The sequence below is a fragment of the Cynocephalus volans genome, chromosome 17 (genome assembly GCF_027409185.1).
Source record: "Cynocephalus volans isolate mCynVol1 chromosome 17, mCynVol1.pri, whole genome shotgun sequence".
NCBI classification, from domain to species: domain Eukaryota; kingdom Metazoa; phylum Chordata; class Mammalia; order Dermoptera; family Cynocephalidae; genus Cynocephalus; species Cynocephalus volans.
In genome coordinates, this window is record NC_084476.1 from 42,392,606 (window position 1) to 42,404,508 (window position 11,903).

Sequence of the window (11,903 nt, forward strand, 5' to 3'; positions counted from 1 at the left end):
TCCATGGCTGTCCCTTCTTTTGCATCTGTCTATCTGTGTCTTTGATTGACATCTCTCTTTCTCTGTATCTCTGTTTTCATGTCTGTGTCTCTGAGAGTGCCTATTTCTTCGTCTCTCTCCCAGGCTCTCTAGTCTCTCTTTTGCTCTGTCTCTCTGCATCTTTTGTCCCAATGCTTGTCTCTATATGATGGGAAGGACAGGAAGCTGTACATCTTTCCTTGCCTGATGGGCTGCTCCACCCCTGGCCCAGCTGCCCACATGTTCAAGGATTCCTAGGCACTTCACCCATATAAAACCCTGTTTCAGATCTGGCCCCTGTCACAGTGTTGGCACAGGATCCCCATGACAGGCCTAGGTTGGCTGCCCGGACACCAGGACTCTAGTCCCAGCTTCTGCCTGCTCTGTGACCCTGCCCAGTGTTTCTCCCTCTCTGGGTCTGTAGTCCCAGCTCTCCTTGAAGCTGGTGGGCACCTTGAGGCAATGTGTTAGGAATAGGGAAGTAAAGGGGGAGTCTTAGTGGCTCACCCATCTGGCCCTCTGCCCAAGAGCTGATATGAGGGATCTGGATGCGTCCCAGGTGTGGGGATGTCTGGGGCTAGTTGAGACCAATCCTGGCCCCCAGAGAAGACGCCCTCCTGAGCCACAGAGTTGAGAAGCAGCCTTTCCATAGTCTATTCATGCTCCTGCCTGCTACAGCCTCAGCCATTCAATTCCTTGTTTGGGGAGGGTCCTTGTTTGCTCCACCTTCATTTGGTTTACATTTGATGAGCACCTGTTCTACACATGCCTTTACAGATCCACAATGACATAGAAATAGCATCTGAACTTCTTGTGTTCCTCACTGCCCCCCACCACCAAAGGATCTTTTTGTTCCAGGTGAAGAACACAGACTCTTTAACCCTTTGCAGTTTCCTATCCCTTGCAGCCTTAGTATGGGGATGCCAAGCTTATGCAGCTGCCAAAGTCATATTTCAAGGTGGAGAGTGATAAAGACATAGAAATAGAGACAGAGACAGCAAGAGACAGGTAAGAGAAGCTAGATCTATGAAGCCAATGTGCTTTCATACAGGGTTTGGAATAGGGTATGGGAGGCTCAGAGCAGGAACTGAGGGTGAGGGTGGGCCATAGTATTTTGAGGGTACATAAGCCACCCTACGTGGAGGTGGAGCGCTTCCCCTTTGGTCCTGGGCTTTGGGAAGGTTGCTTCACCTCCAGGCAGGCACTATTCATGGGGGATCTGGCCTGAGTCCAGGTGTGGAGGTGGCTGAAGCAGTCAGGGCAAGTCCACCATCCTCCAAGAGGCTGCCAGGCTGAGCCCCCAGCTCTCCTGCCCAGCCAGGAAAGGCCTTAGACATGAGTGTTCTCCCCACTGATAGTGATTCGCTCATGTTCAGGCCCAGGCATGATCCTGCTGCTGGGAATTCCATGTTTGAATTAAAAACCTTCCTAGACAGCCTCACCCCAACCCATCCTACCTGGGCCAGTTTTGCCAGGGGGGTGGAGCAGGGTCAAGGACAGCTGCCTGGAGAGCTGCAGGCAGAGCCAGATACAGGGAGAAAAAAAGAGATCAGGAGAGAGATGGAGAGAGAGACCATCAAAGACGGAGAGACAGAGGATGATGTAGATAGAAGGATGAGGAGAAAGATTGTGACACAGAAGGAGACATCGAGACTTGGATTGGGAGAAAGCCACAACAAACACAGGAAGCGGGCTTTAGTACCTACCAGGCCTAGTTCTAAGCACTTGACTGGATTATCTCATTTAATTTAATCTTCACAACACTCCTAGGAAATAGGTATCATTACGATCCCATTTTACTCCTGAGGTAATTGAAGCCCATTTTACTTCTGAGGTAACTGAGACATTAGGTCACTTGCCTGAGGCTACAAAGCCAGTAAGTGGTGGAGCTGGTATTTGTACCCCTCAGTCTGAATGAAGACCAGGGAGAGAGACAGACACAGAGATAGAGGTGGGGATGGATTCCTGCACCAACACTCTTGAGACATCTGGGAATCTTGGAATCTTCAGGCAGCTGTGCAGGGGGAGGACCTTCTCATTAGGCTGACAAAAGTGTGGCTTCCAGTCCTTTCTGTCAGAAACAAGGACTGGGGGACAGAGAGAGAAATCAGAGCAAGGAGAGAGATGGAAGGGGACTCCAGGCCACAAAATTCCTCATTGACTTTCCCCCTTTCTGCCGCCCTCATGTGCAGCCTGTCCTGCCTCTGCTTTAGATCTGGCTGGCCACCACCTCACTCTGGTGGGGCCCAGGCTTTGAGACCTATTTTTTCTTTTCCACATATTTATTGAGCACCTGCCAGTTGAGGGGTGCTCCCGCTCCGCATCCACCTCCCCCTTTTCTCTTTCACTATTGAGAAATCCCTCCCATTGTCTTACTTCAACTCCCTAAGATAGATTTTCCAAAATGGATTAAGACTAGAATTTGGGACACATAGATATGGGGAGGTTAGCCTAGTATATATGCTGAGGTTGTCTGAGCACAGAGAAGAGGTCCCCAAGGGCTGGCTTTGGGTGCCTTCTGGTTGGAGGCCCCTTCTAGTTGGTTTGGGAAGGAGGGTCAGCAGCCCGGCTAGTGGGGGCCCAGAGAGCTGAGCTGTCAACATCAGGGAGCATCAGGGCGAGAAGAAAACCAGGAGCTATCCTGGGGGAGCCAGGGAGTCGGCGTTATGGTTTCTAATGTCTTAGCCCTGGTTTCAATTACCCCCGAGGTCCCCAGGGTTCTCTGACCACTGCATGCTCCTGAGCTTGAGGAAGGCTCAGGACCCTCCCGGGAAGACCAGAAACCAGGGGATCAGGGATGGAAGTCTGGAAGCCTGGTGGGAGCTTTTTCATTCTCTTCTGCCCCTGTGCCTGGCTGAGAGAGGCCCCCAGACTAAGCAGGGCTCCAGGGAACAGCAGGGAGGCTGGGGAAGGCAGGGTCTACACTCTGCTCACAGACCCCTATTGAGGGGTCTATAACGGCCAGCTCTGTGGCCCAAGTGCGGTTCCACTGGCACCACCCCACTCCTGGCTGCTGAAGTCCAGGGCTCTTTCTTGGCCCCACCAGGCTCCTTTTTGGCCTCATGACAACCCTGACTCCTGGCTCTCCTTCTACTTCTGAGGCCACCATACCTTCCCTGTTTTCTGGGAGTCCCTCATCTTCTCTGTCTTTTAATTATGGTTTCCAGGGTTTCAGCCTCCCCTGACCACCCTCCCTCATCATATGCTCTCCCTGCTCCCTGACATATCCCATCATCCCCCTGCACTGTCACAGTCCCCAAGTCCCAGGACTCCAGCACATGCTGGACCCAAGAGGGCATCAGGGAGTGTTGAACAGGAACTGCACACCTCCAGCCAGCTGGCCCTCACTCAGATTTTCGAGTGCTTCTCTGCCTTCTCCATCCTTGCCCCTGCCTCGCCATCATCCCACAGACCCTTCAACTGGACATGTCAAGCCCCTCCTCTCTCCCCAGCTCAGTAAATGGCACCATCATCTCCCAATTGCTAATGTCAAAAACCTGGGAGTCATCTGTGCTTTTGTACACAATGTTCCCTCTGGGCCTGGCACACAGTAGGTGCTAACAAATGTTTGTTGAACTGAATTTAATTCAATTTTCTCTCTTGGACTGCCCCTCTGCCTCTGTCTGTTTCCCTGGGACTTAGTGTCTCTGGCATTCAGTCTCCAAATCTCTGAATTTTTTTCTGTCTTCCCAATCACCACAGTTGAGTTTCTAAGGGGAAGTTGGGGCCTCTTTTCTTCCCTCTCCCTACCCCAGGGAATCATAGGCTGGCAGGGAATGGAGCCACAAGAGGTGAAGAGAGGGAACCAATCTTGGGGACATAAGGCCCTCAGTCCTTCTTGGAAATCCCAGCTCTGTTATCAGGGAGGCAGCTCTACAGCAGCAGAGATCAAGGTCAGACTCTGGGCTGGTACTGACAAATGCCTCCTCTGTGAAGAATGGGAAGGGGGATCAGAGCCTGCTGGGGCTGCCATTGGGGGTTGGGGAGGCAGGGAGGGACTTCGTCCTTCTGAGCAGGGAATTAGTTTCATGCAAACTTTTGCAAAATGAAAAATTGCATCTGTGATTTTGCAAATCTGAGCCCCTGCTCTCATCTTCAAACACACATAGTCCCCTAACCCTGAGTTTCCCTTTCTTCTCTACTCCTCTCCCTGTCCCCTGACCCAGTCTGATTCTCTGCTCCATCTCTGCCTACCTGCTTCTCTTCCCAAACTTAGCCCAGACCCTGGGATCACCAGGGGGAGGGTCCTTGGGAGAGCAGACACAGGGGTATGTGTCCAGGGAATCTGTTCTCTGTGTATAGGGTGACATGGGGGTTCCTCCAGGGGTCATGGGGGCAGATGGAGAAGATGATCTGAGTGCTCACCCCACTCTCCCCCAAGGCCCTGACTTCTCTCTCTAGTCCCACGGCCTTGCCACAGGTCAGGCTGGAGTTCTCTCTCCTACGGGTTACTGCAAATACTTCCTCCCTGGCTGCCTTGCCTCTAGCCTCAGCCATCCTTACCACCCTCTACCCAGCAGTCTTAATGATCTTGCTAAACTCAAATGTGGTTGTTTCTCACCTACTTTAGGCCCTTCCAGGCCTCCACGGCCTTGGTGCCAAAGGCATTTCAGGATGTGGTCTCTGAGCCACTTGGGCTACCTCGGCCTGCCTTCTGGGTCTCTGCTTTATTCCTCACTGGTTACTAAACTTTCCCATTCCTCAAGGCTCTCAATCCATTCAAATTGGCTCCCTCCCCTGTGCCCTGGAGCTTGGGTTTGCTTCTCACAGGTCGAAGTTGTTCTACTTACTTGCTTGCATCATTCATTTGTTCAACATTTACCTAAATCTATTTTAAATGTTAGGAGCATGTGTTCTATGCCAGACCCAGCTCTAGGTGCCTGAAGATGGAGGCCACATGGCTGCCCTCATGGAGCTCACAGGCATCACACAATTAACTAGATAAATTAAACATCACACTAATTACCGTAAGGAAAAGGAATATGGCACTATGAGAGAGGACAAAGGTGCTTAATCTAGGTCTCTCTTAGGTGCCATTTAGGCTGTCACCTCTTATAAGGGGGCTGGGTAGTCAGTCATAGGACTTTTGCGTGAACAAACTGTATAATTATTATTTTTGTTTATTTAGTTTAGTATCCGTTTTTCCTGACTAGAATGTGAGCCCCATGAAGGCAAGAGATTTTTTTTTTTAAAAAAAGATGACCGGTGGCTTGGTGCTGTCAGCACCACGCTCAGCCAGTGAGTCAACCGTCCATCCCTATATAGGATCTGAACCTGTGGCCTTAGTGTTATCAGCACCACACTCTCCCGAGTGAGCCGTGGGCCAGCCCGAAGGCAAGAGATTTTTTAACTTTATTTATTATTTATTTATTTTAGGCAAAAAGTAAACAAAGTGCACAAACAATGGTATGGCTCAATTTTTTTTTTTTAAAGATGACTGGCAAGGGGATCTTAACCCTTGACTTGGTGTTGTCAGCACCACGCTCTCCCAAGTGAGCTAACCGGCCATCCCTATATAGGGATCCGAACCCGTGGCCTTGGTGTTATCAGCACCACACTCTCCCGAGTGAGCCACAGGCCGGCTCCACGGCTCAAATTTTTTTTTTTTTTTTTTTTTTCCGTGACCGGCACTCAGCCAGTGAGTGCACCGGTCAGTCCTATATAGGATCCGAACCTGCAGCGGGAGCGTCGCCGCGCTGCCAGCGCAGCACTCTACCAAGTGCGCCACGGGCTCGGCCCCACGGCTCAAATTTTGACACATGTGTACATACACTTATACTGCTCCCCCTCAACGACAGTAACTACAATTCTGATTTCTAGCACTGTAAATTAGTTTTGCCTGTTCTTGAGCCAGACATACATGGAATCATTCAATATGTACTCTTTTGTGTCTGTTTTTTTCCCCCTTTCCTCAACATTTTATCTATGAGTTTTATCCATGTTGTTGTGTGCAGCTGTCGTTGGGTTTTCTTTTTTTTTTTGTTTTTTTTGTTTTTTTTTTTGTGACCGCGCTCAGCCAGTGAGCACACTGGCCATCCCTATATAGGATCCGAACCCACGGTGGGAGCGTCGCTGAGCTCCCAGCGCCGCACCCTCCCGAGTGCGCCACGGGGTCGGCCCATGTAGTTGGTTTTTTAACATTGCTGTAACTATATCACAATCTATTTATCTATTTGGGTTGTTTTCAGTTTGGACATATTGTGGATAAAGCTGCTATGAACATTCTTGGTGAGCATGTTTGATCGTTTCTTTTGAGTATATATCTAGGAATGAAATTGTTGGGTCATAGGGTATACATATGTTCAGCTTAGCAGATCCTGCCAAACAGTGTTCTAAAGTGGTTATATCAACTTACACACACACCAGCAGTGTATGGAGTTCTAGATGCTCTACATCCTTGAGAGGGCAGGGATTTTTGTCTGGTTCACTACTGTAATTAGATCAATGCCTGGCATATAGTAGGTGCTCAATATATATTTACTGACTGACTTATGAATGGAAGAGCCATCAACATTCCTGAGGTCCTATTCTGGCCTGGCACTAACTTACTGTGTGACTCTGGGCAAGTGACTCCCCTTCTCTGGTCTGTTTCCCTGTCTGTAGCATAAGGGGACCACAGCTAGGGTCTTTGCCTTCCAGTGCCAGCTGGGTGTTGTGAAAGACAGATATCTGTTCATTCATTTACTCCACTTGTATTGATTAAGGATGGCATCTACTACGTGACAAGATGGTGAGGGTGTGATCTGTGGCATACCACTGACAGCCTCTTTCAAGTCAGCCAAGGCCAGGGGTCACTGCCCATCTCATCCCCATCTCATCCTCCTGAAGCTCACTCCTCCTCCCTCTGTCCAGCCCTGACCCTGGGGGAAGGGGGTCTGGACTGAGTCTTCAGATGGAAAATGTGATTAATAATCAAAAAAACATCCAAGAGGAAGAGACCAGGAAAACAACTTGGGGAAGGCTCCTTGCCCGGGGGAGGGGAGCCATGTCCTGGGCCTCAGGACAGCTCCGGCCGCCCTCCCGCCGCCCTTTCTGGGAAGCTGCCACAGGAGTGGGTAATTTTAGCCAAAAGTGAAAAAAAAAAAAAAAAAAAGCCACCTTAATTATTTATTAAAAAAGATTCCCCCCAACGTAAATTATGCTTCCCCTAAGGGTCTCCCCTTACTCTGATCCCGCCCTCTTAGTGGTCCCCCTGCTTGGTCAGGCTAGGGAGCCCTGGAGAAACCGGGCTGGGGGCAGAAGAGGAATTTCAGCATGAAATGTTTTGTTCATTAACAGGGAACATAGGGGGAAATTCCCTCTCTGCTTGGACTGGGCAGCCCAAGAGGACATTCAAGAGCTATTGTGAAAAAATGAGTCTAGGCTGCAGAGTGGGGTGGGATACAGTGGGGGTTATGTTAAAGGGGGGGGTGAGTAAAACAGACATTCTCTCTCTTCCTCTCAGACTTCTGACTTCCAGGGGTTTGCTGAGCCTTAATCCTTACTCCTTTCAGGGATTTCATCCCAATGCTTCAGGTTGCCCTCAAACTTCCTTCTTAGCAAAACAGGAGGAACTGGGATGAGACTGGAGTTAGAACTTCCAATTGAGGAGGAAGAAAGGATATCAGAGAGAGGGAGGGGAGGGCTTGGATCTATCTGAATAATTTAGAATTCTTATAGAATATGTTGGAATTGGTAGGCAAATTTGAGGGAGGCCTGGAGCCAGAGTGAAAGCCCCTCTATCAGAGTGGATTTAGAAGGCCCTGGTGAGGAAGGAAAAGGAGATAGCTCAAGGAAATGGGGGCAATTCCAGGTTAAATACTTGGTAGGTCCCCCCCCATTATGGCTTCAGCCCTTCCCCGTTCTCTACGTTTAGGGAATCTTTGCCCTTTTCTGGTGCCAGAGGTCGGAAGGGTCAGGGCACACGTAGGCAGCAGGCAGCGGTCCAGATAGGATTCCAGAAGAAGATCTGCGGAATGGCCCCAGGTGCTGTCCCAGGATGGTGCTGGGAACTGTCTCAGGATGGGGGGACGGTGAGTATTCCCTGAGGGGCTGGGCTGGACCCTGAGTGGGGGGGGGCTTTGGGCCCCCCTCCCTGGCTCGGCCCAGGGCTGTGTCGGGATCGGGTTTCTCGGCGCCTGGAGCCTCTGCGAGGCCGAGCTGTTCCCGGGCCCCGGCCAAGCCGCCCCGGGCGCTGGCACTGCTAAGGAAGCAAGGGGGGGCGGGGCGGGGTGAGGGGGAAGGGGGGGGCTGTAAGGGTGTTTACGTAACTGCCTCTCGGAGCCCGCCCCGATCCGCCAAACCCCAGTGTGATTGAGAGCGTGTGTGGCTCCGCGTGTGTGCCTGTGTGACACGCAGTGTGACTGAATACATGGCTGTGTGTGACTGTGTCTATGTGTGGGTATTGTGTCTAAGTGTGATATGGGAACTCAGTTCCACCCTTTCCAGACCTCTAGCTCCTAGCCCAAGCAGGGGACCCTGACTCCCAGTGTGCCATACTGAGGTTGAATATACACATTTTACTCTTTGAGACTGGATGTGTGACTTTATGTGACCATGTAAGCAAGACAGAGAGCCTGTGCGTGAGAGTGTTTGTAGCTTTGGGTAGACAGGTCTGTCCACGGTGGAACTTTCTGATGGTATAGCCGGTCAGAAATCAGCACCATTTCCAGAAGGAAAACTGGAAAGGTAGCCCATAGGAGGTGGAGTGGGGGATCTCTTTCCTTGGGGTCTTTGCTGACCAAAGGCTTGCAATGGCACAGTTGACTCCGGAGGGTGCAGGGGTGGGAGGTGATCCAAATTTAGTCATCTGCCAGGTGGAGGGTGGAGGTAGAGGTTCTGGCCACAGAGCCCCCTTTCATGGTGGGAATAAAACTCCAGGATCTCAAAGTCAAGGAGAACTCCCCCCAATTTCCCAAGGCCTCTCATGGTTACCAAATCTGGGATCCCCATCACTCGCAGGGCACAAGGGCTCCGGCTCTCTCATGGGAGAGAGAGATGGTGGAGATGGTGGAATGCGCTGAGATGGGACTGGGGAAAAGGTGTCAGGGAAGTGGGGTTTGACTTAAGTATAAGTGCACCACGTCAGAGAAGGTGGCTGGCAAAGAGCTGGGGAAGCAGGGGAGGAGACAGGGCCAGATCCTGCAGGTCTTTGAAGCCCCGCCTAAGAAGCCTAGTTTTGCCCCCAAGGCGGTGGGGAGACTCGGGAGGCTTAGGAAGCTCAGAGGCTAGTGTTTAGATAGGGCATAGGAGGCGGCAGGAGCGGAAACCCACGGGTAGGTTGTTGCCCCAGCTCGGGTGGGAGGAAAATCATTTTTGAGCTAGGTGGCGGCAGTATGGAGAGGGGACAGCACCCCGGTCGTTCGGTAGGTTGCCCAGGCCTTAGCGCTGAGCCTCAGCCTGAGGCGGAACGCACGTACCGAACCACCCGCCAGGTGTCGCTGCGGCCCCGGGGAAGCGCTGGAGGCCGCTGCGTCCCGCGCTAGCAAGAGCTGCTGACCGACAGACACCCGGACAGGGTCCGATGTGCGCCTCTGCTCATCACTCATCCTCCGATACACCGACAGGTCAGGTTCCCGACCCCTGGACACCCCATGTGGACCCTGCCCCCGCACCAGTGGACTGCGGCACTGCCGATGGCAGCTTTCAAGTCTCCAGGTGGCAAGTGGACGTTGGTCTGGGGCGGAATTCCCGACTGCTCCCAACCTGGCAGAATAAGGCTGAGCCCGGGACACCGGAGCATCCGGAGGTCAAGTCAGTCCACGAATGACTCGCCGATCTCGACGCCCGTCCGCTACTCCCCGGCCCGGTGTGGGCGCCGAGGCCAGTCAGCCCCTCGAGGGGAGGGGCGGCCCTTTGAGCACCGAACCTAGCCCAGGCCTAGGTTTGGCTCAGGAGAAGGAGCAATTCCTGTCCCCGCCACATATTCAATCGCCCCGCCCCCGCTCCTTCCCCGCGCCCACCATCTCCTGCGGATCTGCGGCCCCGGGACTTGGAGGCTGGCGGGCCGGAGAGGACACCTACAGTGGATGGGTGTGCGCTGGGCGCAGATGTCTCGCTCTGTGTCTTTAAGCCCTAACCGGCCCTCTCTGAACTTCAGCCCCGGCTGACCCCTGCCTGTTGTACAGAGGGGATTCTGTGGCCACAAAGTGAAAGTGAAAAGCCCGGGCAGTGGAGGGAAGATCTTTCCTCTGCAATGGGAGTCTCTGAGGCATTTTTTGGGAAAGGGCCCGGTCGCTCCAGGCACACTACTGGGGAAGGGTGTGAGGAAACAGCGAGATAGTTTCCTCCCCTCTCCTCGCCCTCAGTCCTGGAGCAGTTCCCTGGAGGGCAAGGCCCAGGGATTGTGGGTCAAAGGTCAGGTGAAAAATCCAAGGGGTGGAGATGGGAGTGGACCTCTAGTTCTCCGCCTCTGGCGTTCCCTTCTCCTTTGAGCTCTCCCGTGGCCTCCGAAGTTAGTCAGGTTGTCTAACCTTAATCTCCCATGTTGCAACCAGACCAGAGGCCCGGGGGCGAGTGAAGTGACACACTGGCCCCTCAGAGGCCCAGGCTGAGAAATGAAAGCTCAAAGGGTGAACCTCCAGCGCTAAGCTCGCGGAGGGGTATGCCCGGCGCTCTGGGACCGCCAGTCTAGGCATTGAAGGCGCACCCTCCCTACCTCCTTCATCCCCGTGGAGGCTTCTCCCCAGGCCGTGTGTCCCCAGGGTGTGAGGAAGGAGAGGGTAGCGGTGGTGGTGTCACCGGAGACATGGTCGGAGAATAGGGCCTGGGCTCCCAGCCTGGTCCATCCCGGGTCATGGATGCGTAAAGCCTCCTTCCTTCCGCCCCCCCCCCCCCCCCGCGCGGGGTTTGTCAGTATGTGACTGGGGGTGGGGTCGTTGCTGGGGGTAGTAGGAAGAGGGGAGGGGCGGAGCCGGCTGGCTTCTTCCACCCAAGGTGGGGGCTGGGGGCTCTGGCTCGCACTCCTCTCCCGGCGATGCCGGAGGGAGGACCCCGAGAATTGGCCCGGAGTGTGCCAGGGTGTCGGTTCGAGGCAGTCAGGGCCTGAACGTGCGGGAGTGTTCGCAGGAGAGACCTGGCCGAGGCTGGGTGAGAGAGTGAGTGTGAATGAGCGATGCCGGGGGGTGGGTGCGCGCCCAGCCGCCCTAGGGGAGCGGGCGGAGTGGGTGTGGGTGTGTGCGCGCGCGTTTGTGAGCCCCGCGGCCGGGGCTGCGCACGAAGCACGGGGGCCACAGCCGTCTGGAGGGCGCTCCAGAGAAAGGGCGAACGTGAAGGGACCACGCGTGCCAGTGCGGGCGAGTGTGCCGGAGTGGGGGAGGGCGCGTGCCAGCGCGGGGCGAGAGGGAGTGGGAGCTCACAGGCCTGCGCGGGGCAAGCGTGCCCCCGGGAGCGGGCCTCGCGTGCCAGGCGCGGGAGCGTGCCAAGGCGGGGGCGCGCTGGGGCCGTGGCGGGGAGGGGTCGTGGCGCGCGGCCGCGGAGGCGCGGGGAGACAAGGAGAGAGGGGGAGGGGAACGAGGGCGCGCGCGGCCGAGCGGGCGCCCGCGGTCACATGGGCGAGGGAAGGAGGGAGGGAGCGCGCGAGGGAGGGAGGAGGACGGGGGGGTTAAAGCCGCCGAGCGCCGAGGAGCCGGTGCAGAGCGGGCGGCGGCGGCGGCGGCGGAGGCGGCAGCTCCAGCCGGCGCGGAGCGGGGCTCAGTGGTGGGATCCCGCAGCGGTGCTAGGCTAGCTTCGCGCTCCCTGCCTCGCTCCCTGCTGGGGGCGGTCGGCGGGCGCGAGAGCCCGGGTTGCCCGAGGGCGCGGTGAGTACCCCGCTGCGGACTGCGCGCGGCCAGACCCTCAAAGCCTCGGGAGGACCGATAGACCGGCGGCCCTCGTGTGCGCGGGAAGAGTGAGGGGCACGCATGGGC